Here is a 27,197-nt window from a genome sequence, read left to right as displayed (position 1 = left end):
ATTTCAAAAGTGACTCGTAAAAAATTAATAACTCTTTGCGTCGTTGTTAGGCCTCCTACGACGACAATGCTCGGCACTAAAAACCGAACATGCTAACAATTATGAATGTCACACGGGCAAGTGTTTCGAAAATCCAAAGAATGACCAAAAGAAAAAAAAAACTAAAAAGTGTACCAACAAAAGAAAGAGTGAAAAACCAATAGAGAGGGTCGAAGTCTAGACTAAGTAACGCTTGAAACTTTGGGGACCTAAACTTTAGATTATCTTATGCCTAGGATTGGTCCTGCCACTTGGTGCCGATCAGGGAATCAACGGTTAGTGCGTCTCGAAGATACATCGCCAACATCAGGTTTAGTGACTCCAAGCTTCGTCCGTCATCCCTCATTTCAAGGATCTCCGCTTCCCCAACTTCGATTCGCACCTTCAAACATGTCCATCGAAGATTTGCAAGAGCAGATGGCTCAAATGACCCGACTCATGGGCCAACTGAAAATGGAAAATGAAGCTTTAGCGGCTGCGCAAGCCAAAAATAACCTCGATAACCAGAAGAGGATTGAAAAAATGGTCCTACAGCAAACCATGGGGAGCAAATACTTCTCCCTCGATCCTGAACCTTTTCCGGGCAAACTACCAGAAAAGTTCAGTTCATCTGACTTACCAAAGTTCAAGGCCACGGACAACCCCCGTGATCATCTATTGAGCTTTGTGAATGCCATGAACTTGAAAGGCGTGGACAAGTCCATGTATTTACCTGCCTTTCCTTTGTCCTTGGAACCTGTGCCACTCAAATGGTACTATCACCAGGACCCTAAGCTCTTCCCCACTTGGGAAGACTTTGTCAATGTCTTCATCAAGCAATACTCGTCGAACATCGATTTCCAAGTCACCATGCGCGAGCTGGAAGTTCTCTTCCAAAAGAAAAATGAGGGTTTCACAACCTACTTTGCTAGATGGAGGAGTCCAAAAATTCATTGACAACTTGGACCCGGCTTACAGATAACACCTTAGGTACCTGGGACTTGACACTTTCAAAAGAGTTTATGATGTGGGAATAAAGATCGAGGACGACCTCGCCAAAACCATACAAAGCAAACCCACATATAAAAACAACACCTATAATCGAGGTAACACATCCCAAGCCCAAGAAGTCCATGCTGTAGAAGAGACTCCCGCCCGAAGAAGCCCTGGAAGATGGGTCCGAGACCGAAGGTTTGCCCCACTCGGGTCGACTTTGGTACAAGCCTTTGAAAGATTAACCAATCAAGGAAAGTTGAGACCTATAGGCCCCACCCGTGACCCTCCTGTCAAGGGCAAATATTGGGTCGAATGTACTTACTGCAAATTCCATCAAGGAAATGGGCATGACATTGAAAACTGCTGGAATCTAAAACATATGATCCAGGACATGATAGAGGATGAAGTGATACCTCTCCCTAACGTTGGCAAACCCAACAACAACAAGAGCCCACTCGGCTCTTGTCACATCTCTCTCGACCAACCAGAGAACTTCCACCCCACGGTGTATATTACACCTCAAGGTGCACCACTCGCTGTGGTCCCTATGGATCGAATCGAGAGAGAAGTGTGCGGTGTGTGGGATGATGATGCTGAAGATATTTAACTATCTCAAGTGTCGGGCCAGGACCTATTCACTGAAACTTGGCCCGGGTATGCTCTCATTGACACCACCCCTCAGGAGCCCGAGGTTGACAACCTCACCCGATCCGGAAGAATATATATACCAACCAGATATTCACCCACCTCCTATGGACGACATCCCAGTTAGGCAAACTCCTGAGAATGGACGGCACGCCACCGTCGCAGAAGTCATTGAAAATCCTCTCTTGAAACAACTAAAAAGAACCAAAGCCGAGATTACCATCTGGGATCTCATGTGTACTTCTAAGGAACATCGCGAAAAGCTTATTCGCTCACTTGACCTCATCTCAGTACCTACAGATATCACACCTGACTCATTGGTTAGCCATGTCACGAGAGATGCCGGAGAAAAGGCAATAGTTTTCACTGATAAAGACTTACCCAAAGAGGGGGGTGCTCACAATAAAGCCCGTTATCTAGTGGTTGGATGCAAAGGACAAAACATCCCCCTAGCGCTCGTAGATAATGGTTCGGCGGTTAATGTCTGCCCATTGCGAACCGCCCATTGCTTGGGGCTAGGAAACGATGACTTCCAAACCTCCACGCAAGGGGTACGAGCTTATGACAACTCCCGAAGGCCTGTATTGGGAAAAATCAACCTCAACATACAAATAGGTCCTGTGGCACGCACCACGGAGTTTCAAATAATCGACATCAAGCCCACTTTCAACCTCCTCTTGGGGCGACCTTGGCTCCATGACTTAGGAGGTGTGGCTTCTACCCTGCACCAAATGGTTAAACTTAACCATAACGGGGTAATACTAGAAATCCGCGCCCCTCCTCTCGACATCAGTTGTACTATGGTTGGAACGGCCGAAACTGCAGACGACCTTTATGGGTTTCAAATGGAAGAAGCAATCCAGTTCATTGAAGACTATGATTTAGCATTCCTAGACCCGCATGCATCCCAGGTCATCCCTAGAATGCTTCTAGCTCAAGGTTATTTCCCAGGAACCCCATTGGGCATAAGGAAGAAGGAATGCACATTCCATCCTTTTCCCAACAAATCTACTCCCTTTGGCTTAGGCTATGAACCAACGGAGGGAGATATTGCTGACCGCCTGTCTGGGCTACGCCTTAACAAAGCCAAACAAACCACCCTCCTTCCCCCGTATCAAAGGACCCTTAACGGGATGTTCGTTCGGGAAGGAGAAGAACACCCATGCTGTGATTTCCCTGAACCCTTCGTTCAGGATGGCTTGCTAAAACCCGGATTTGAAATTTTCCATGAATGCCACACCTTGGATGAGGCACCCCACCTCACCAAGACTAAAACAGCTGAAATATTGGACAACCAGGCTCTATGGACATTGATTAACGAATCGAGGCCTATGGAGAACGAGACTGTGATGACTACACTAGCTTTACAAGATTAAGGTTTCGATCCAACCCGGTTAATCTCTCCTGCATCAACACTAGAAGAGATCGAGAACGGATGGGTGAAGACATATCAGTGGGTCAATGCAAAAGGAATGGAATTCAAGATGAGTACCGGTGAAGGACCGAAGTTTTATGAGACTAAACCCCAGGCTTGAGCCACATAGAGCACCATTAGTAAAAAGCGCCTAGTAATTCTTTAGATTGGTAGAAAAATATAATAGAGACTTTAGATGGTCCTAAGGCCCCTTAGAACATAGGTCAGTTTTATTTCAGTGTGTTTTCCTTACTTTCCGAATCAATAAAGGCGTAATATTTCTCCTAAAAAAAATCTTTTATTCTAACACTAAGTAAAGCACCAAATGTACTTGCAAAAAACAAAAGTAAAGAGGCGGCCCACTCTAGGCCCAACAAACAAAGCCCACTCGGTTTTGAAATAGTGCCATGGGAGCCAATTCCCGAAACCCACAAACCGCACCATCCCATTCATATCCCCAAAACATAAAAGTCAACCAGTGCAACCATAAAAATCAACCCACACAACCCAAAGAAATCAAAGGAAATCAAAATCCAAAACAAAAGCAAATGTTACTTAAAAGGGGAATTAATAAAATATAACCCCCACCAATCCTTCAAAAACGACACGCACCTCAACCCACCTCAAAAGCCTACACAAAGATCTTCATAACTTCCGCACCCTAACTCCATTTTCAAAACTGTTTCGAGTCACGAATAGAAAAAATTAATCCGGACAAAAATGCATTTCACGCTAAACAGCCAAAAAATCCTCCAAAATAGCCTCAAAATTAACTTTAAATACGAGCCAAAAAATCAAGGCACAAAAAAGGAAATAAATGCAAGAACATGTGAAGCAAAGCGTCAAAAATTGACCGCCCAAGTCATTTTCAGCGCCCAGGGCTGGGCGCCGAAATCTTTGACGCCCCAGCCTGGGCGTTGAAGCTCTCTGCCTGCCAAAAAATTTCTTTCCAGAAGTGCTCGTCATTTTATCCGCACACAACGGAAAAATAACGAACACTTGGGGGGTACAGTACGTATCCAAATAGGCTTACCAAGAATATAGCCATACAAATTAGTCGAATTTCGAATTTCATATTTTACGCGACTTATGGCAAAAAAAAACGGCAGATTAAAATAATGATAATACTTCACTCATTTGACCGATTAAGTAATATGTTTCCACCTCAGGGCATATCTACCGAAATCCGGCATATTAGAACTTATTCTAAAGCTAGAACTACGCGCGACCTGATTCTGACAAGATAGGTAGGCAATCCTTACCAAGGATTCGGTCCAATAAAAAAAACACATATTCTTTGTGCAAAGTGTTAGACACATAAAAACATAAAAAAGAGGAGAAACAAAAATGAATGAAAATGAAAAATAAAAATACGCCTTTATTGAAAAAATAATAAGAAGGAAAACAAAGTGCTAAGAATAAAAAACAAACACAACTGAAGTAAATAAAGGGCACCTACACCCTAGCAAGAACTACACTACTCTAGTTCTTCCGGATCATCAAATAAAGTCTTGTAGAGGGCAATGTTCGCAGGATCCACCCCCACAGTCTTCTGCGCTGCCCCAATATCAATCTCCATAAGAACCGGCTCCTGGACACTAACTTCCAAAGATACCAAGGCTTTAGAAACATTCTCAGTTATAGCCCGCTGAGCCTCAAGGGCACAGACAATGGTGGGAGAAGGATTATTATCATCAACTAGACTAGCCACTGTTTCTACAGGCGGCATAGCCTTCCTAACCCATACATTGTTCCGGCGACGATCTCCGCGAGATCTTGCATTTCTTTTAACAACAGCAGGCCCCTTCATTTTAGGCATCTTTTTAGGCCTGAAACTGAAACGGGGAGGAACTTCCTTTCGTTTTCGATCAAGACGAGCTTTCACAGTCTTAATACTATAGGTACGAGGTTTGGCAGAATCAGGACCCTCATACTTAACACGAATACGAGGTATCAAAAGCTCAGCCGGCTCCCCATTACGAGCCTCGGCCCTCACATCTTTATCATCGGAGCTCATCCACAACTTGTAGTTTTCAGAAAGACCCACAAAGCCATTTGTAGCTACGGCCCAACGCGGGAGACCATCATAATACTTAGCCCACGCTAGAACCCGTGTTTGTGAAAAGGCCGCTACCTTAGGTGGTACCGTATCAGAAAAGGGGATAGTCTGCCTTAAACCATATTGACGCATGACTCGGTAAGGGAAAATATAAATGGGACGAGATAGCCCCAACAAGGAAACATAAACCGATACATCAGAACCCCCTGTCATAGTAGTCAAACCCCACCATGGTACCACCCACTTAATAGAACAAATGCCATAAGTAAAAAAGGAGGTCCATTCGGCCTCGTCCTGGCCTTGGTGCAAGTATTTTCGGTTACCCAAGGCTATAGGGCGATAATGTTTAGGATCGGTAGGAGCTTCTAAAAGTCTAAGCCGTTCCGCGAGCCAAATCTGCAAAAAACGGGCACGATAAAAAAAAATAATAAAAGAAAACGGTTCCTGGTGCGCAGTTTCAACGACCAGGACCAGGCGCCGAAAATTCCAGCGCCCAGCCCTGGGCGCTGAAACTCGTTGTGTACGCAAAAAAGGGTGTATACGTGCGCAAGGAAAAATCGATTACCTGCAGTAATAGGGGGATTCCCTTAAAATGTTCAGATTTGGCATCCTTCTTCAGCTCATCCGCACTCAGCAAAGGCTCGGCAACAACCATCGGCATAATAGAATAGCAACTTTCCATCTGGCTAATCAAGGGGATCAACCTTATGTCACCAAACTCACCATTGTTATTCAACAACAAATAATGATTCAACAAGCAAAATACAAGGGCTCGAATATTCAATTTCTGTTCGGTCATATTCTTACTAGGCCTAAAGTGATGTTTTACAACTTTTGCCAAGTTAACCTCGTCACCTACAACAATTTCAGCAAACATGTTATCATCTAGTCCTAGGAAAGCCCCTATGGTTGTTTTACCCTCTTCAATAGTGTCAGGAGTAACAGGAGTAGCATTAGTAGGATAACCAAGGATCGCAACAAATTCATCTGGCAAAGGACATATTTCGTTGCCCCGAAAGGCAAAAACATGATGATCGGAGTCCCAAAAGCTTAGGGCAGCATGCAGAAAGTTATAATCAATATTAATTTGTTGTAAGCCTAAAAGTGCCTCTAAGTGGTATTCTTTTAACAAATCCTTTTCTGTGGGAGTAAGGGCCCGTAGCCAACGCCTAACAGTCCGTTGGAGTGAGAAAGTAGGTATCGACATGGCAAAAGCAATGAGTAATTAAAACACAGCAAAAAAGAGAGAAAGAAATTGAGAGTGGTGGAAAATAGGGACGTATCTAGCCCCTATATATACCTGAACGCACCCCATGACATCCTGATCCCATTCGGAAACGTGTTAGGAAATCCGAAAGTCAAATATCACCAGGAAAAGACTTTCATCGCCCACGGCTGGGCGCCGAAATGTTTAACGCCTGGCCTTGGGCGCTGGAAATGCAGCCCAAGGCCCGGATTTCACAGAACGCGGAACAGGAAAGGACTTAAAACCGTGTTGCTAAACATGAGGCCCTATTGCAAGTAGGATCAAGCCCAAAGCACATTTAGCTCCCAAATAAGCAAAAAAAATAATAAACATTAAAACTTGGTCGAAACTTAGACTTGTCTCAGAAAATGCTTATGTACACTTTTCAAAAACAAGTTAAATATCATGGTCATTCTTCGAAACACCAAAAATGTGTGTCGTTAAGTCGTTGGTTTTCCAAATAAAAAATGTTTGTCTGTCAAAGGATTAATCCGGGCCAAGCTAAGACCGGATGTCGCCTGAAAACTAAAGTCGCACTCCACGGCTTCGCTAAAGTAGCACACTACTATAAAAGGTCGCTCGCACATACGAGCATGACCCCAAACATGATTACAAGATGCGAAAAACGGCCGACGAGCCCCAATGCTTGGGGGCTCGCGAAAAAATAGACTTCAACGAGCGCACGATCAAAATCACATTCCCGGACTGCGCCATACACCATATCATGTTTGGATATCTCAAAAAAAAAAAAACAGGTTCGACCTCAGGGAAAGGTCATCGTTGACACTTGTGCACAGTCCTCTGATCGAAGACCAAGTCGAGCCGTAAAGACTAGTTCAAAATCACGAAAGCAGACGGTCGCAAGACAAAGGTCCGTCTGAACACGTTGTCAGCCCACGTTCAGGTTACAACTAAATTCGAGCATCCTTCGAAAGAATTCGCTCTTGCAAGAATGAATAAAAAGAAATTCTCAAAAGAAATCACAAAAGAACCAAAGAAATAGGAACTTGCCCATCTTCAGTTGGGAAAATCGCGTCACAAACCGCGCGAGTTCCCAAATCGAAAAAACGAATTCAGGGATGTCCACCCTTAGCGGACAGGCCTCGCCCACCTTCAGCGGGCGGGGTCTGCGTCACTAGCCGCGCAGGTCCTCAGTTTTCCAAAAATGAAGTCTTCAGAAACAAAATGAAACAGGCTCGCCATCTTCAGCTGGCGGGGTCTACGGCGCAAACCACGTAGGTCCTTTTTCAAAAAAATAAACACAAAAACAAATTTCAAAATAGATTCGTCCACTTCTATCGGACGGGGTGTCCACCCTTAGCGGACAGGTTCGCCATATTTAGCCGGCGGGGTCTACGTCACAAGCCGCGTAGGTCCTTATTTTCAAATATTCAAAAACAAGATTCGTCCACTTTTTCGGACGGGGCGTCCACCCTTAGCGGACAGGCTCGCCATCTTTAGCCGGCGGGGTCTACGTCACAAGTCGCGTAGGTCCTTAGTCGCTGCAGCGATAACTTTTTCTGGTTTTCCCTTTTCCAAAAAATTAAAAGGATTGGTTTTCCGTTTTTTCCAAAAAGAGCGATGTGCTGGATTTTCCTTCGTTTTACGTCCCATAAAAACAAGGGGGTTTTCTCGTTTAACTAGCCCTAAAAATGAGAATCTTTAAAAACATTTTTACCTCGTGATTGGGCTTGGCCAGGCCCAATTACACTTTATAGCTTTGATTTCGAAAACATCTGTAGCTACTCCCAATGACAAAGTGAGGGAGTTTCTACGCACCTTTAGATCCTTCCAATGACAAAGTGAGGAAGTTTCTATACTATCAGTTGACAAATCCCAATGACACGTGAGGGATATGTCGACACTTCAAGTGATGACCCTTAAGTTAAATGTTATCACTCGGGGGCTCGTGAGACCCTCGCCAAAACAGGTCACTATGGCTTGTGCGACGCACTCCGTCTAATACTTTGACCATCGTCTTACTCCAAGACTCAGTCAAAGTGGGGGCTGTGGCGCAGCATCCCTCGATGCCCACGCGCGCCTGCTGTAGACACCTACTTTTGTCCCCATTCCCGAAAGGGAAAGGTTCGATGATGAAAACAGAAATCTCCACTTTACAACGCATCTCCTATAAAATAACGAATCTCAATTCCCCTTTTCATTTCACCCGAAACCTGCTATTTATAGAAACCTGCTATTTATAGAAACCTGCTATTTATGGAAACCTGCTAAAAATAGTAACTGCCGTAAAGGGTAGCTTCTAAAAGTGGCAAGTCATAAAAGATAGAAACCTGTCAGAATTAGGTGTTGCACTCCAACATAAATCCTAAATAAGATAGAAAACTGCGAGAATCCTATTCCTAATATGATTCGGAAATAAGAGTTACGTATTAATTAAAATCCTAAACGAGCCTAGAGTTCGTAACGGGCCCAGACGCATTCCGTCATGAAATTGATACGCATTAAAACACTCGATTAAAGTCTCAAACACTACGGATTTCAGGAATCCGAATCTGACTAAGAAAACAGCCCAGACCCTATTTTCAACGCCTGGCTCTGGGCACTGAAAATACCTGGGTACGTGTTTTTTCCTAATTCTTTGTGGATTAGAACTCTGCAATTCTATCTTTCCACAAACTCTTCCCTATAAATACAGCCCCAAATTCGACGTGAAAAGGACACAATTCATATTCTGAGTATTGACTCCAACCCTCAGCCTAAGCCTCTCGCTGCGAAATTGTTCACGCGTTCTGTCGCAATCGATCCATAAATCGAACAGAACGTATCCTGTCCCATAATTTGAGATTTGTTAAATAAAAAGGAGAAATAGCAAAGTGAAAGTGGTTAGTTTTCTGAGAACCGTGACGCACCTCTCAAGGGTGCGTCGTAATGTGTCCCTTTTCGATGATTTAATCGCTTTCCTCGCCCCTTTTTCGAACTGTTAAACTAACTAAATCTGATTGTTCTATCACGCCTAACAAATATAATATTTTTGGGAAATTGGATTATCATGCTAGGTCCCTTAATGCTATTTAAATCAGATAATCGCGATCGATCTAGTATTATATGTTGCATATTGCTAAAATCAACTCAGATTAGTTTAATAGTTAACGCATGTCCCTTCAATTATTTATGCTGAGCTAGTAAGGATATCCTGCCTCTGGATTTATCGACGAGCGAGTACTCCTCTCGGTAGTTACAGTCCCCCGAACCCTCAATCTCTACCTCGCGGGTGTATGTTGAGAGATCCCCACACCAGGGATCACAAGGGAACCTACGGCCGTCGTGGTCAAACATAATTGCACTCCCTTTATGTCACGATAACCGGGTTTTGCCAGTTTTTCTCATTGTCGTTAAAAACTGAATGGCGACTCCTATATTACTAGTCAATTGGGTGTAAAACTCACAGGAAACACTTGATTGAATAAAAAGAATCGTCACACCCACGAGGGACGAGGTCACGCATTAGCCTCGTGCTTTTTTGACCCCCTCACACCTGCCTGCTCGGCTTGTGCCTTGCCTCATCGCCCCGTCGCCCATTCTCGTTGCACACAGCGCTTAGGCAGGCCCACTGCCTTGCGCGCGTGCCACCCTCGTTTGCTCGTTGTTTTCGTACCGTATGGGCGACGAGCTCCCTTGCTCGTCGTCGCATGCCCGCACTATACAACACCCCTTAAGGGTAACACATAGCGTCCATTGCTTTGTGCGTGAAAAATTGATGAGCGAATTATATAAAAATTAAAACTTTTTAATTCAAATTTATAGACAAATTAATAAATCATATTAATTTCATAAATTTAGGGCGAAAAATCGAAAATTTATTATTCAATTAATTTCCGATTATCTTGGATTCAAATCTAGGTCATAAAAAATTTAAAATTTATCAAAATTTAACAATTTTTATGGTGGTTTTTAATCATGTATACCTAATTAAATTGTCAATTAATTATGAAAATCAAATCAAATTCTAAATTATTCGAATTTCAACAAATTAATTACAATTACAAATTAGGTTGTATAATTAACAAGCTTAGGCATTTAAATTTGTTAAACATATTCAGTAGGTCAATAAAAAATTCAAGATTTACAAACAAGAATTGCAAATATTTAATTTAACATCTTAAAAATTACAAATTTTGCATTCGAAAAACTAAAACCTCCGAATAGTCATAGTTAGGCTTCGAATTTGGGAATTCTGGGTTCGACATCAAATCTTAGACTTTAGTCAAAATTTTAAAACGTCGTTTACATGCGAAATACACTATAAAATTATACGATTCCGACCATTATTGACTAAACTGCCGAAAATTCTGCGAACATATAATTAAATAATCGCACGAATTTGCAATTAATTACAAAAAATCAAAATTTTCAAAATTAATCACCCCTTTTAATTCATTGCAAATTTATAAAATTTAACCATGTTAACTAGGGGTGTGCAAAAATTGGTCCGAACCGAAAAAATGGACTGGACCGGACCGACCCAGATCGGACCAGACCGGACCGAAGACAATCAGTCCGGTCATCGGGTCGAGAAATATCAATTTCCGGTCTTCGGTCCGGTCCGGTCTGGTCCGGTCCAAAACCCGATTTTGGACCGGACTGATTTTTTCTTAATAAAATATAATATAAAATACTTAAAAAGTTAATTCTCTCCTTTAATATGTTGTAAATATTATTATATTGTGATATGTTTTATTTTAGCTTCCAAAAAAGGCCTTAAAAAATTGAATTTTTTATATATATTTTTTCTTTTTTACCATTTAGAAAAATAAAAAATATATAGAAAAAGGTCTATAACCGGTCCAAATCGGTCCGGTCCGGGTTTTGGACCGATTTTATCGGTCCGGGTCCGGGTTCGGTCCAAGCATAATCGGTCCGGTCTTTGGGTCTCAAATTATCAAATTTCGGTCTTCGGTCCGGTCCCGGTCGGTCCGGTCCGGTCCGGGTTTGGACCGATGAACACCCCTATTGTTAACTAATTATTATGGAATTAATTAGAGGCTCTGATACCACTGTTAGGTTATGATACATATAAATCATTTATAAATCATGCGGAAAAACCATAAAGCCAGGGATCCAAATTAATTGCCACATAACAATTAGCATAATTCAGGATACATACACTTTGTAGCGTGCCCTCCCTAGCTGCGCCCGAACCGAACAAGAACAAGTCTAGGACTCCAAATGTCGTCCCTCCGTAGATAGTCCACACCACGTTCGAATCCGCCTTAGATTTAATTAACTAGAATTGCAGCTAAGGTTTTATGTATTTATTCGAATATTTTAGGCAAATGTTAATCTTAGTTTTAATCCTTAAAACTAGGTGAATAATTGAAATTATGTGTACAGAAATTTGTGAATGCCATCACATATTTATAGGGTAGGAATAATGGAATTAAAAGTCTACTAGGTTTCAAGTAATCTAAATCTATTAGAATTAGAGTTTACTTAAAACTAGTAACCTTAGGAAATTAATCTTTTAATCTAATCCTAATTGCTTAAGGATTCGATGCATGCACAAACTTCAACACACACACGAGCACGACCCACAACAGAGCATGCCATGCCCGCGCGCGCGGAGAAGACCGCAGCAGGCTCGCAGCCCACACGCTGCTCGCATCCCTCGTGTTTGCTCAAAGCCATGGGCGCGTTGGGCCTGGCCTTGCGCTGGGCCTTGCGTGCCTTTGACTTGCTGTGTTGCTCATGCCTTGCGCGCTAAGCTTGCTAGTGTTAGGTTATGATACATATGATATTACATAAATCATGCGGAAACAACCATTAACCCAGGATTACATATTATTTACACATAATCATATAGCATAATTTAGATGCATACTCTTTGTTGCGTGCCCTCCCTAGCTGCGCCCGAACCGAACAAGAACAAGTCTTTAGGACTCCAAGTGTCGTCCCTCCGTAGATAGTCCACAGCACGTCCGGATCCGCCTTAAGATTGACCAACTAGAATCGCCCTTAAGGTACTAGAATTTTCGTCACTTTTGAGCAAGATGTGTGGCTGAATTTTTCTCTCAAAAACTCACTTTGAATACTTTTAAACTCGTTTTAAATTGTGAACCCAGGCCACATATTTATAGGGTTATGGAAAGGGAATTGGAATCCTATTCAGATACAAATTAATTAAACCTAGAATCCTACAAGAACTCTAATTTAATTAATTTATCAAATAGAATTAGGAATTTAATCATTAACCGAACTCTGCACGTTTTAGGAAACGTGCACGAACACAAACACTTACGCACACACACACGGCAGCCACGATGGGCCGCCCATGCGTGCGTGCGAGTAGCAGCCCACGCAGCGAGGCCTGCGCGAGCCACAAGCCCACGCAAGCACCCGCGCGCGCTGCGCGCGCTGTGCGCGCTGCCACGGCCTGCTGGGCCTGGCCTTGCGCTGGGCCTGGCGTGGCTGTTTGTGTGGCGCGCTTGGCTTGCTGGGCGATGGCCTGGCTTCGTGCTGGGCCCTCGTCCGGCAGGCCTCGTCCGATGCTTATTCGTACGATACGCTTCCGATTAAATTTCCGATTCCGGAATTCATTTCCGATACGAACAATATTTAACATTTCCGATTCCGGAATTAATTTCCGTTTCGAACAAATATTTAATATTTCCGTTTCCGGAATTATTTTCCGATTCCGGTAATATTTCCGATTCTGACAATATTTCCGTTTCCGGCAATATTTCCGATTCTGGTAATATTTCCATTTCCGATAATATTTTCCGATACGTACCATGTTTCCGTTTCCGGCAACATCTACGACTTGGATAATATTTATATTTCCGATACGATCCATATTTCCGTTTCCGGTAATATCATCGTTTCCGGAGTATTCATTTCTTGCCTGTGACGATCTCAGCTCCCACCGAAACCAAGATCCGTCGATTCCGAATATCCATAGATAGAGTATTTAATGCCATTAAATACTTGATCCGTTTACGTACTATTTGTGTGACCCTACGGGTTCAGTCAAGAGTAAGCTGTGGATTAATATCATTAATTCCACTTGAACTGAAGCGGCCTCTAGCTAGGCATTCAGCTCACTTGATCTCACTGAATTATTAACTTGTTAATTAATACTGAACCGCATTTATTAGACTTAACATAGAATGCATACTTGGACCAAGGGAATTATTTCCTTCAGTCTCCCACTTGTCCTTAGGGACAAGTGTGCATTTCCTAATTCCTTTGTCGCTCGATGCTTGCTCTTGAACATAAGGTAAGAGTTGTCATCCTTATTATGTCCAGAGGTGTTCCTCGGTTTCAGAGTTCAACTGATCAAATAAACAGATAATCATAGCCTATGATTCATCCGAGCACGGCCATGCATTTCACAGTTTCTAGCTCTCTGAGTGGCCTTGTACAACTTTTAAGCATCTCATCCCGATTTATGGGAGGACAATCCCAATCTTGCGATCTTGAGATTAGACTTCGTTTGATAGGTGATTACCTGAGCGTTGCCTTTATAGCCTCCTTTTACGGTGCGACGGTTGGTCAACGTCAAAGCAACCAGTTCTCAAACAAGTAATCTCAAATCACTCAGGTATTGAGGATTTAGTGTCTAATAATTTAATGAAATTTACTTATGACAGACTTTCATCTCTTACAGTAAAGTTTCATAGGTCTTGTCCGATACTAGTCTTCCCAAAGTAAGTATCTATGCAAATGATTATGACATTGCCATGTCCACATAGTTCAAGAAACAGAACTACTAGTCATCTTGCATTTTAATCGTCTAACGTTTTCTATGCGTCCAATTTTATAGAAAACTCCGATTAGGGACCATTTTCAACCTTTGACATTCAAGTTCACTTGATAGACATTTCTTAGTCACAGGACTGGTCCTGACAGTCTATCTTGAATATATCGTCAAATTGAAGGGACTCATCATTTAATACTAAACCAAGATTAAATGGAATATGAAAATACATTTCATATATGATAAATGTTCAACCCCAATGTTTTATAACCATGGGCCTCAAACCCATCTTCTAAAACAATTCATGGAATTCAAAGCTATGCTTGATTTCCAGTGCTACAACGTGAGTGTTGCTTCTCACTTGTTGCATAGGTTTAGTTATCATGCTTTGCCAATCTTAATATCCTTTTCATCGAATGTTCTTCGAGATATGATGATAAGATCTTTTCGAGTTTGTTTATTATGTGATCTAGTCTTTCTTACTTCGATGGTGGTTTTACTCATTTTGCAATGAAGAACCATCAAGTTAGCAGACGTTTTTCTTGCTTCAAGAGTGGTTCTACGCATTTTTCAATGAAGAACCATCAAGCCAGCAGATAGGTGATCTACCCAAGTTCAGTGAAGAACTTTAAACAACCCTGTTTTATTGCTTCTTAGGCAATAATTACTGTTACTTCAACTGTATAGGTTGCTAGTGATGCTTTGCTTGGTTTTACCTATCCAGGCAGTTCATAGATATGTGGAAGATTCTCCAACTATATCTTAGAACATAGAAATTATTATTTTAATTTCCCACGCAACAACTCATGGTCTCCAACCCATGTTGCCATTTCGAAACACGATGCTCTATAGCTCGTCCTTATCAATGGTTAACTCCAAGGGAATCTTGCTTGATCCTTTGCCAGTGTTTATGCGTGTAGCATCAATATTTAGCATATCTTTATTTCCTTGAATCAAGAACTATTCCTATGTACCTTTTCAAGCACCATAAGTATTCTTGATCTCAATCTAGTTGATCTTCACTTAGATCAATAGAGATTGGTATATGTTCGTCATGCCTAAAGTCATACGATACGTTTTTGGCGATCCTCATATTATATCATACATGATAAATTCTTTTGCAGAATATTTCCCAATTGAATTCTATTCATGTAACTTTAGCTTATCTAGTTTCAGTAGATACTAAATTCAGCTAAATTCTTTGACATATAATATAGGTTAAGAATCTTATTTAGATCCTTTGATGTTTAACTTAGTAAATGCTTATACATAGTTCAAACATCCTTTACTTAGATTTATTCACATGGGTCGAATATCTCCAATGGAGACTTTCGTGTTTGATTTAGTAAATGCCATTACTTAATCCAAAACAATATCATAAGATCTTTGTAAATAGATCTTAATACCCAGTATGTACTAAGTTTCGCCATGGTCCATCATTGATGAATAATTTCAAATCTAAGTCATTAGCATTTGAATGTTATTTCACAATAGAGAGATATGTGTGTAATACGCATAGGACCAATTAAGTTTTAAGTACTCCCACTAAACTTCTTATATATCTATAAGAATCATGTATATTTTATGAAACTAAAATGCTTATTAGCTTCACTTAAAATACAGTTCCAATTCCCAATTGCTTGCTTAAATCTGTACTTAGATTTTATAAGCTAGCTTTCCTTTTCAAGCATTTATTTGGATCCACAAATTCTATGACATACCATGTACATATTATATTCCAACATTTGATTGAGGAATACGTTTTGTCATCCAATTGCCATATGTACCAATATGCAATCATTGCTTGAATTATAGACTTAAGCATTACGATTTTGCATGAGGTTTCAACACAATCCATACCATGAATTTGCTTGTAACCTTTAGCAACTAATCTAGCTTTGTGTGTGAACACAATTCCATGTTTGATGGTTTTTATCCTTAAAACAAACTTGCAACCAATAGGTGTGAAACTATTCTTGCAAATCAACAAAATTTCAATTTTGTCATCAAAACATTGAGTATGTTTTATGGCCTCTAACCATTTAAAACATTTGAGTCTATATATGGCCTCTAACCATTTTAGGGAATCTAGGTTTCGTCATAGCTTTCTTACAAGTCACAAACTCATTAATCTACATGATAATAGTTTGACTGCAAGTTGTAGGTTTCTTCACTATCTAATAGAAGAATTTCATAGTTTCATTGACCTGATCTCTATGTTTCTTCACTATCTAATAGAAGAATCTCATAGTTTCAGTGACTTGAATTCTATGCCTACTTGGGTATAGAACATCAAACAATAGAATATCAATAGGCACTTTGAGAGTCCTTTGAATATTTTATTCTCTTTGAAGCACTTGTAAAGTCTTCTAAGAGATGTCTATTCTTTAAAGCCACTTCTAAAGTCCTTAAAGAATAAGTTCGGATTTTCTGAAGCACTTCGAAAAGCCTCCGGAATGTCCGTTTATGTTTGTTGTTCGCCTCGAAGACTTTCGAGGTCTATTTTCTCCCACTTGTCATTTTGGAAATGAATCTCCAAAAGGACATTATTTCGAGCAAACAAACATTATGTTCTCAAAAATTCGTGGTAGAAACAATACCCTTGTGTCTCATTTGAATAAATCACAATGAAACATATATCTATACTTAGGCCTTAGTTTGTCGAATGACAAACACTAAGCTCCCACTGAGTTTTGCAACTCTCTAGATATATTTTATGAAAGGTTATTCTAAAATTACTTTTCAATAGCTTTGACGAATTTGGTTTAGTTTGGTGGTAGTTGAGCATTTTGTTTTAGAAATTATAGGAAAAGTCTTTATGATTCATCATTGATCGAATCAAGTGCTAATTGACTTCGATTATTCCAACTAAGATATGCCATATCTTATGGACCTAGATTGTGAAATTACAACACACAATCATTGATGATCATATTTGGTCTCAAGTAATCATCAACATGATCTAACCTAGATCTTTATGATTTCTTGCCAAGTGGATTTTATACTTCTGAATCTTTGAACTAGCCAAACAGATTCAACTTATATCACGTTTGAGTAAATAAACCTATATTCACTCAAATCCATGTGAAATAATAAAGTCATAAAATCTTTCTTTAGCTTTGAACTCTATTGTCTAGGCGTTCTAACAATAGTTCATATCTTTTGTTACTTTCAACAAGTAAGACTAGTTGTCTTAAATTGATTTAGAAATCAACCAACTTTCAAAAAGTCGATCAAAATAGAGCTTATGAATGTTAACTTGTTGATATGGTCTAAGCAACAATGCCAAAGAATAATGGAACTCAAATCAAGGGTTTGATTTGAACCTAGTAAAGTTCTTTAAAGAGTTGTTTGTTTTAATCAAGCATATTGACTCAACCTGTAATTGACCATTTCATTCAAATAAACAAACAAACATTGTTTTTGTTTTTCTTGAATGTGAGTCTTTCTGTGTTTGAAAACAGAAATTTAGGTATGTTGATTATGGAACAAAATAGCCATTAAGTTCCAGCCTTTGAAAGGACTTAAAACAAACTAGATGACCCTACAACTAATGTAGCATTGCCATGCTTCATTTCCCACTTGTAGGTCATTAGTGTATCCTAGCTTCCATTGTTTGAGTTATTACGGAAGTAAGAACTACAAGCGGTATATGATACCAAGGAAGTTTGATTGCTAGGTCACTTCTCTTTAAACATAAATTTATAGGTAGAAACGGAATCGTAAATTCCTTTCATTTGTTCCTCGTTTTCCTATTTCTTGTACCCTTTCTTATAGTCTTAAGAATTGAATTCTTTAGTGTTGACTTTTATACTTTGTTAGACATGTCCAATGTCACCAACAAGGTTCTTTACCATTTTAATTTATGATGAATATTTTGTTTCAACTAGATGATCTTACCAGAAGCTTCTAAAGTTCTCTAAGCATCGATCTATTGGAATGTCTAGGGACTAGACTCATTCGAGAATTAAATGGACAAAGATATTAGGTTGTTAACCATTGGTAAAGCTGAGCGTATTAAACTCAATGCTTGATGATCTCAAAACTACATTGTATTTTGAATTCACAAGCACCAATCGGTTTGCCATTCGATTTTGATTCTCGAAAACAACCATAAAAGTCGATATAAGAAACGTACATTTTAAATTGCTCACTTTCTCTCATTTCCGTGAATCGTTCTTGGATTCACTACCAATCGAGGAAATTTACTGTTACCTTTCTAAAAGGATTTATTGCAGTGCAAGATATTTAATTATAAACAATAATTAAAACATACATTGAAGCATGCAAAGTCTACACATTTATCATGAATAATAACTTAAAATTAAAGCAACCATGCAATTCAAACAAGTTATTAGCATTTTATTCGATTTTATTGTTCCGGCAGGTGTGAATAAAATGATTCCAAGACCCTAAAACCATTGAAGAATTAAGCACAGTTTGTCGACTCAATTCTAAAACATTTTAGGTAAGCAAAAGCCTTTTGCTAATAGTCTAGAAACTACTCTTGGTTGATAGGTACGTCTAAGAACTTATTAGGTAAACCTATCGATTTTGCCACGACATAAAAGGACTCCTTACTTATATCGTTGAGTTTCACCAAAACTAACATGTACTCATAATTATTTGTGTACCTTGCCCCTTTAGGACCAATAAGTAACACCTCGCTGTGCGAAAACTATTACTAGATTGATGTAAAGGATATCCAAGCAAGTGTATATTTTGGCATGGCACCTTATAACTCAATTTTTAAGTTTGGAACTTAAGGCTCTTACTATGTTGGTTAGATTTTAAGTGAACTAAAATCCTTAATCATGCAACATAATCAAGCTTTTGATCTCATGCATTTTAAGACATATTTAAAAGCAATAAATAACTTAAAACATGCATAAGATAAATGTGATCTAGTATGGCCCGACTTCATCTTGAAGCTTTGACTTCAAAGTCCGTCCTGAAAATCTCCGTGGGAGGCACCATTTTCTTCAAATAGGATAAGCTATAATTAAAACTAATTACAACTATTTGATGGTACGCAGACCATATTTGAATTGAAAAACAACTTTGGTACTTTAGACCAATTACATTCAAATTAATGGTGCGCAGACCATATTTTCTATCCTATTTGGGCCATACTAGTCACTTCATAACCTGCAAAACAGTACATATACAATATATACCATTCACCCATTCATTATCATGAATGGCCCACATAGCTGGTTAGTAAAACACATTATGCATCACGTAAACATTTGCAGCAATTAATCAAGGGCACCAATAATCTACCAATTATTCAGTCCTTATTAATTCTAATCAAGTTGTTTTAACCTTAAGGATTTGTAGACCTAATCAAGAGTTTATGACTAAAAAGCGCTCCCACTTAAACCAATAAATTCATATGCTTTACTAATTTTAAACATAAAAATGTATTTCTAGTCTAACCGGAAACATACAAATTTAATTAAAATTTAAAGCTCATATAAATTTATAATTGAATCCAAAAAGTTTAATTTAATTTCAGTCGTATTTAAATTAATTCATGATTTTAATTTTAGTAAAATAATTAGAATAAATAACATTTATTATAATTACAATATTCAAAATTAAAATCCAAGAAAATAATTTAAATTATTAATTTTAAATTAATTAAAATTACGTGAACTGAAATTTTCAAATTAAACATTCAAAGCGATCTAATCGTAACGCAAACACCCTACGCATTGCACGCCCATGGGCCGCTCGCACACAGCCATCGCTGGCCATGTGCGCGCAGCCCATGCGCTCGTCGCATAGCTGCTGCATCTCCATCGCAAGCCATCGCACGCTGTGGTGCTTGCTGCGCGCGCGCCAGCGCTCGTCGCACGCGAGCCATCGCTCGCAGTGCGCGCGAGCCATCGCTCGCTGGGCGCGCGACATCGCTCGCTGTGCGCGCAACATCGCTCGCTGGGCGCGCGACATCGCTCGCTGTGTGCGCGAGCCATCGCTCGCTGGGCGCGCGACATCGCTGGGCGCAGCGCTCGTGGCACGCGAGCTTGCGCTCGCTGCGCGCGAGGCTGCGCGCTCTTGCGCGAGGCAGTGCGCGTTGTGGCGCAGCTCGCTTGCTGCCCACACGCGACTGCCTTGGCTCGCCCTTCGCCCATGCCCATTCGTCCATTGCTCGTGGCCCACGACACAAGGCAGGGCTGCTGCCTTGTGCTCGTGCACTACGCCCTTGCTCATTGCATTCGTGCCGCACGGGCGACGAGCTCCCTTGCTCGTCGTCGCATGCCCGCATTATACAACACCCCTTAAGGGTAACACGAAGCGTCCATTGCTTTGTGCGTGCAAGTTATATGAACAAATCGCATAAAAAATTAAAATTTATAAAATTAATGACAAATTAATAAATAATATTAATTTCATAATTTTAGGGCGAAAAATCGAAAATTTATTATCCAATTGATTTCCGATTGTTATGGATTCAAGTCTAGGTCATAAAAATTTAAAATTTATCATAAATTTACAATTTTTATGGTGGTTTTTAATCATAGGTTTCTAATTAAATTACAATTAATTATGAAAATCAAATTAATTCTAAATTATTCTAATTTTCAACAAATTAATCATAATTACAAATTAGATTGCATAATTAACAAGACTAGGCATTCAAACTTGTTAAACATATGCAGTAGGTCAATCAAAAATTCAAGATTTATCAACAAGAATCGCAAATATTTAATTTAACATCTTAAATTTACTAAATTTTGCATTCGAAAAACTAAAACCTTCGAAAAGTCATAGTTAAGTTTCGAATTTGAGAATTCTGGGTTCGGCATGCGGAAATGACACAAAAATCACTCGATTTGGATGAGTAACGTAGAAACTGCCGAAAAACTGCGTACGTATAATTAAATAAACGCAATTTGCAATTAATTAACAATTACGAAAATTAATCACCCCTTTTAATTCTTGCAAATTTGTAATATTTAACCATGTTCATGCAATTTAGATTATGAAAATAATAAGGGGCTCTGATACCACTGTTAGGTTATGATACATATGATATTACATAAATCATGCGGAAACAACCATTAACCCAGGATTACATATTATTTACACATAATCATATAGCATAATTTAGATGCATACTCTTTGTTGCGTGCCCTCCCTAGCTGCGCCCGAACCGAACAAGAACAAGTCTTTAGGACTCCAAGTGTCGTCCCTCCGTAGATAGTCCACAGCACGTCCGGATCCGCCTTAAGATTGACCAACTAGAATCGCCCTTAAGGTACTAGAATTTTCGGCACTTTTGAGCAAGATGTGTGGCTGAATTTTTCTCTCAAAAACTCACTTTGAATACTTTTAAACTCGTTTTAAATTGTGAACCCAGGCCACATATTTATAGGGTTATGGAAAGGGAATTGGAATCCTATTCAGATACAAATTAATTAAACCTAGAATCCTACAAGAACTCTAATTTAATTAATTTATCAAATAGAATTAGGAATTTAATCATTAACCGAACTCTGCACGTTTTAGGAAACGTGCACGAACACAAACACTTACGCACACACACACGGCAGCCACGATGGGCCGCCCATGCGTGCGTGCGAGCAGCAGCCCACGCAGCGAGGCCTGCGCGAGCCACAAGCCCACGCAAGCACCCGCGCGCGCTGCGCGCGCTGTGCGCGCTGCCACGGCCTGCTGGGCCTGGCCTTGCGCTGGGCCTGGCGTGGCTGTTTGTGTGGCGCGCTTGGCTTGCTGGGCGATGGCCTGGCTTCGTGCTGGGCCCTCGTCCGGCAGGCCTCGTCCGATGCTTATTCGTACGATACGCTTCCGATTAAATTTCCGATTCCGGAATTCATTTCCGATACGAACAATATTTAACATTTCCGATTCCGGAATTAATTTCCGTTTCGAACAAATATTTAATATTTCCGTTTCCGGAATTATTTTCCGATTCCGGTAATATTTCCGATTCTGACAATATTTCCGTTTCCGGCAATATTTCCGATTCTGGTAATATTTCCATTTCCGATAATATTTTCCGATACGTACCATGTTTCCGTTTCCGGCAACATCTACGACTTGGATAATATTTATATTTCCGATACGATCCATATTTCCGTTTCTGGTAATATCATCGTTTCCGGAGTATTCATTTCTTGCCTGTGACGATCTCAGCTCCCACTGAAACCAAGATCCGTCGATTCCGAATATCCATAGATAGAGTATTTAATGCCATTAAATACTTGATCCGTTTACGTACTATTTGTGTGACCCTGCGGGTTCAGTCAAGAGTAAGCTGTGGATTAATATCATTAATTCCACTTGAACTGAAGCGGCCTCTAGCTAGGCATTCAGCTCACTTGATCTCACTGAATTATTAACTTGTTAATTAATACTGAACCGCATTTATTAGACTTAACATAGAATGCATACTTGGACCAAGGGCATTATTTCCTTCAGCTAGGCGTGGGCCTGGCTTCGTGTTGGCCGTTTGTCTAGCAATCTCGTCTGATGCTTATTTCGTACGACGCGCTTCCGATTAACTTTCCGATTCCGGAATTCATTTCCGATTCGAACAATATTTAATATTTCCGATTCCGGAATTAATTTCCGTTTCGAACAAATATTTAATATTTCCGATTTCGATAATATTTCCGATTCTGACAATATTTCCGTTTCCGGCAATATTTCCGATTCCGGCAATCTTTCCATTTCCGATAATATTTTACGATACGTACCATGTTTCCGTTTCCGGCAACATCTACGACTTGGATAATATTTATATTTCCTATACGATCCATATTTCCGTTTCCGGCAATATCATCGTTTCCGGAGTATCCATAATTTGCCTTTTAACGATTTCAGCTCCCACTGGAACCGAGATCCGTCGATTCCGAATATTCATAAATAGAGTATTTAATTCCTTTAAAGACTTGATCCGTTCACGTACTATTTGTGTGACCCTACGGGTTCAGTCAAGAGTAAGTTGTGGATTAATATTATTAATTCCACTTGAACTGAAGCGGCCTCTAGCTAGGCATACAGTTCACTTGATCTCACTGAATTATTAACTTGTCAATTAATACTGAACCGCATTTATTAGACTTAGCATTGAATGCATACTTGGACCAAGGGCATTATATCCTTCACTAAATTTATTTAGGGCGAAAAATCGAAAATTTATTATTCAAATTAATTTCCGATTATCATGGATTCAAATCTAGGTCATAAAAATTTAAAATTTACAAAATTTAACAAATTTTATGGTGGTTTTAATCATGGATGCCTTAGGCATCTAAATTATTCGAATTTCAACAAATTAATTACAATTACAAATTAGGTTGTATAATTAACAAACTTAGGCATTTAAATTTGTTAAACATATACAGTAGGTCAATAAAAAATTCAAGATTTACAAACAAGAATCGCAAATTTTTAATTTAACATCTTAAAAATTACAACTCCGAAACGTCATATTAGGCTTCGAATTTGGGAATTCTGGGTTCGGCATCAAATCTTTGATTTTAGTCAATATTTTAAAACGCCGTTTACATGCAAATTACACTATAAAATTATACGATTACGACCATTATTGACTAAACTGCCGAAAACTCTGCGAACATATCATTAAATAATCGCACGAATTTGCAATTAATTACAAAAAATTGAAAATTTCGAAATTAATCACCCCTTTTATTTCATTGCAAATTTATAAAATTTAACCATGTTAACAAATTATTATGGAATTAATTAGAGGCTCGTGATACCATTGTTAGGTTATGATACATATAAATCATATATAAATCATGCGGAAAAACCATAAAGCCAGGAATCCAAATTAATTGCCATATAATCATTTAGCATAATTCAGATGTATACACTTTGTAGCGTGCCCTCCCTAGCTGCGCCCGAACCGAACAAAAACAAGTCTAGGACTCCAAATGTCGTCCCTCCGTAGATAGTCCACAGCACGTTCGGATCCACCTTAGATTTAATTAACTAGAATTGCACCTAAGGTATTATGTTATATTCGAATATTTGAGGCAAATATTAGTCGTAGTTTTAATCCTTAAAACTAGGTGAATATTTGAAATTATGTATTCATAAATTGTGAATGCCACCACATATTTATAGGGTAGGAATAATGAAATTAGAAGTCTACTAGGATTCAAGTAATCTAAATCTATTAGAATTAGAGTTTACTTAAAACTAGTAACCTTAGGAAATTAATCTTTTAATCTAATCCTAATTGCTTAAGGATTCGATGCATGCACAAACTTCAACACACACACGATCACGGCCCACAAGAGAGCAGGCCATGCCCGCGGGCACGGAGAAGCCCGCAGCAGTCTCGCAGCCCACACGCTGCTCGCAGCCCGCGTGTTTGCTCGCAGCCATGGTCGCGCTGGGCCTGGCCTTGCGCTGGGCCTTGCGTGCCTTTGGCTGCTTGCTGCTCATGCCTTGCACGCTGGGCTTGCTAGGCGTGGGCCTGGCTTCGTGCTGGGCCTTCGTCTAGCAAGCTCGTCCGATGCTTATTTCATACGACACGCTTCCGATTAATTTTCCGATTCCGGAATTCATTTCCGATTCGAACAATGTTTAATATTTTCGATTCCGGATTTAATTTCCGTTTCGAAAAAATATTTAATATTTCCGATTCCGGAATTATTTTCCGATTCCGATAATATTTCCGATTCTGATAATATTTCCGTTTCCGGCGATATTTCCGATTCCGGCAATATTTCCATTTCCGATAATATTTTCAGATACGTACCATGCTTCCGTTTCCGGCAACATCTACGACTTGGATAATATTTATATTTCCGATACGATCCATATTTTCGTTTCCGACAATATCATCGTTTCCGGAGTATTCATAATTTGCCTTTTAACGATTTCAGCTCCCACTGGAACCGAGATCCGTCGATTTCGAATATCAATAAATGGAGTATTTAATTCCTTTAAATACTTGATCCGTTCACGTACTATTTGTGTGACCCTACGGGTTTAGTCAAGAGTAAGCTGTGGAATAATATTATTAATTCCACTTGAACTGAAGCGGCCTCTAGCTAGACATACAGTTCACTTGATCTCACTGAATTATTAACTTGTATAATTAATACTGAACCGTATTTATTAGACTTAGCATTGAATGCATACTTGGACCAAGGGCATTATATCCTTCAAACATCTGCACTAGAGTGATGACAATCCTGCACATAGGGACAAGGACAACTACTCATAAAAACTATATGGCTGTTAAAATTCGGCTGACAAGAAAATTTGGCGTTAAAGTGAGTACATGCAAATACTCATACTTACAGGAACATGTGATAGTATTTTGCGAATGGAGACATAGTTGACAATTGCATGAGCACTCAGCAATGTCGCTGTACAAAATCGTGCCGGCCTTTTTCAATTTTAGCACCTAAAAATTTAGCGAAAATCAATAACTTTCATGTTTTTTAAAATTAACTTATTTTTCTTAAACATATTATCTTTTCGATTTTTTCCCGAAAAAAATAAAAAATAAATTGAAAATAATGATGCTTAAATTTGTATTTTACGCACACTCTTAATTGGTTAACTTGAACTAATTATATTTTACCCAAATTAAAAATTAATGTTATTACGTTGTTATTTTTAATTTGTATCTCATGTTATCTCAAACACACATAACAAATACGAATAAATATTATGTTATTGAAATATTTCATATTAATTTATAAATTATTATTTAATAATTAATAGTACTCGTAAACAAATTTAAGTTCATCGTGCGTTACACGGGTCATCAGTTTGTTTAGTATTAACTGAGAGTACAAAAACATCTATATAAATATTTAAAAGTAGGAAATTTTTAAAGGAAATCTACAATATCTTTTAGCGGATTTCATTTTTAATTTTATGACTATCAATTGTTGATCATAGATCAAATTTAATATGATAGATTCGTAGACATCGTGATAGTGTACTCCGTATTAGATAAGAGTTCATCTAAAAAAGTTCATGATGTAATTAATTAAGTATTAGGGTAATGTAGGAAGTTCTTAAGATAATTTTGAGCCATTATTTCAAGCATCAATCAATAACTATATATTAACATACACACCAAGATTGACATGTGTCATCTCGTGATCTGTTGTTGACTTTTTTATATATTTATTATTATAATCTATTTTATAACTATCTTCTGAGCTCGTTCAATGAACGAACAATTGTATAGTAGTTGCTAAACGATCTTTTAAAGTGCTAATTTTATTGAAGGCTTAATATTATAGCGGGAATATATGATTTAATTATATAGAGGTGAAATTTGAAAGTTGAAAAATATGTAAATTAGATGGTGGATTAATATCGAGTGTTAAAGCGGGGGATGGCCATGTGGAAAAGGTTATACGAATTAAATGGTGAATTGATGTGGAATGAGGAAGATGAAATGGAAGAGGTGTTGAAACTGCATACTATTTCGTATAACAAACAACAAAAGGAAAAAAAATTGAAAAAAATACAAATTAATGGATGAAAAGATGGGGATGTCACGTGTCATCTAATAATATTTAGTATTCCTTTTAAAGTACTAGATATAGATTAGGTATAGACTAGGTATAGATATCTACTTCACTAAAGAAGCTTTTAAAAACTAAATATTTTCTAATTTATTTTCTTCCATATTAATCCGTATATGACAAAAAAAAAATTATGAGTTCATTTTTTATTTCAAGAATCGATGATAGTATGTTGATATTGATACATAAAAAATATTAATCACTTAACATAGAAAAAATTACAAATTATACAAAGCGCTATTACAATTGATCTTCTATTGCATTATATGTTACTAATAACTATAATAAAAATATCTGAGTTTTTACATTCTGAATAAATAAATTTCTACTGCAATATTCTTATCCTATTTTTTTCTACACTTAACATACTTAATTAATTAATGACTTTAAAAAATCACTATAATAATAAAAGAAAAACATATTTATGTGTTATTAATTATATTGCTTGTTCATACTATAGTTTGTGTTAAAGGACTATCAACTAATAAAAATTTGAATATACAAATACAATTTATTTCCTCCCCCCCCCCCCCCTTATTGGAACAAATTTT

Source organism: Spinacia oleracea, chromosome 2 (assembly GCF_020520425.1).
Source record: "Spinacia oleracea cultivar Varoflay chromosome 2, BTI_SOV_V1, whole genome shotgun sequence".
NCBI lineage: Eukaryota > Viridiplantae > Streptophyta > Magnoliopsida > Caryophyllales > Amaranthaceae > Spinacia > Spinacia oleracea.
Note: the sequence above shows the minus strand (reverse complement) of the source record.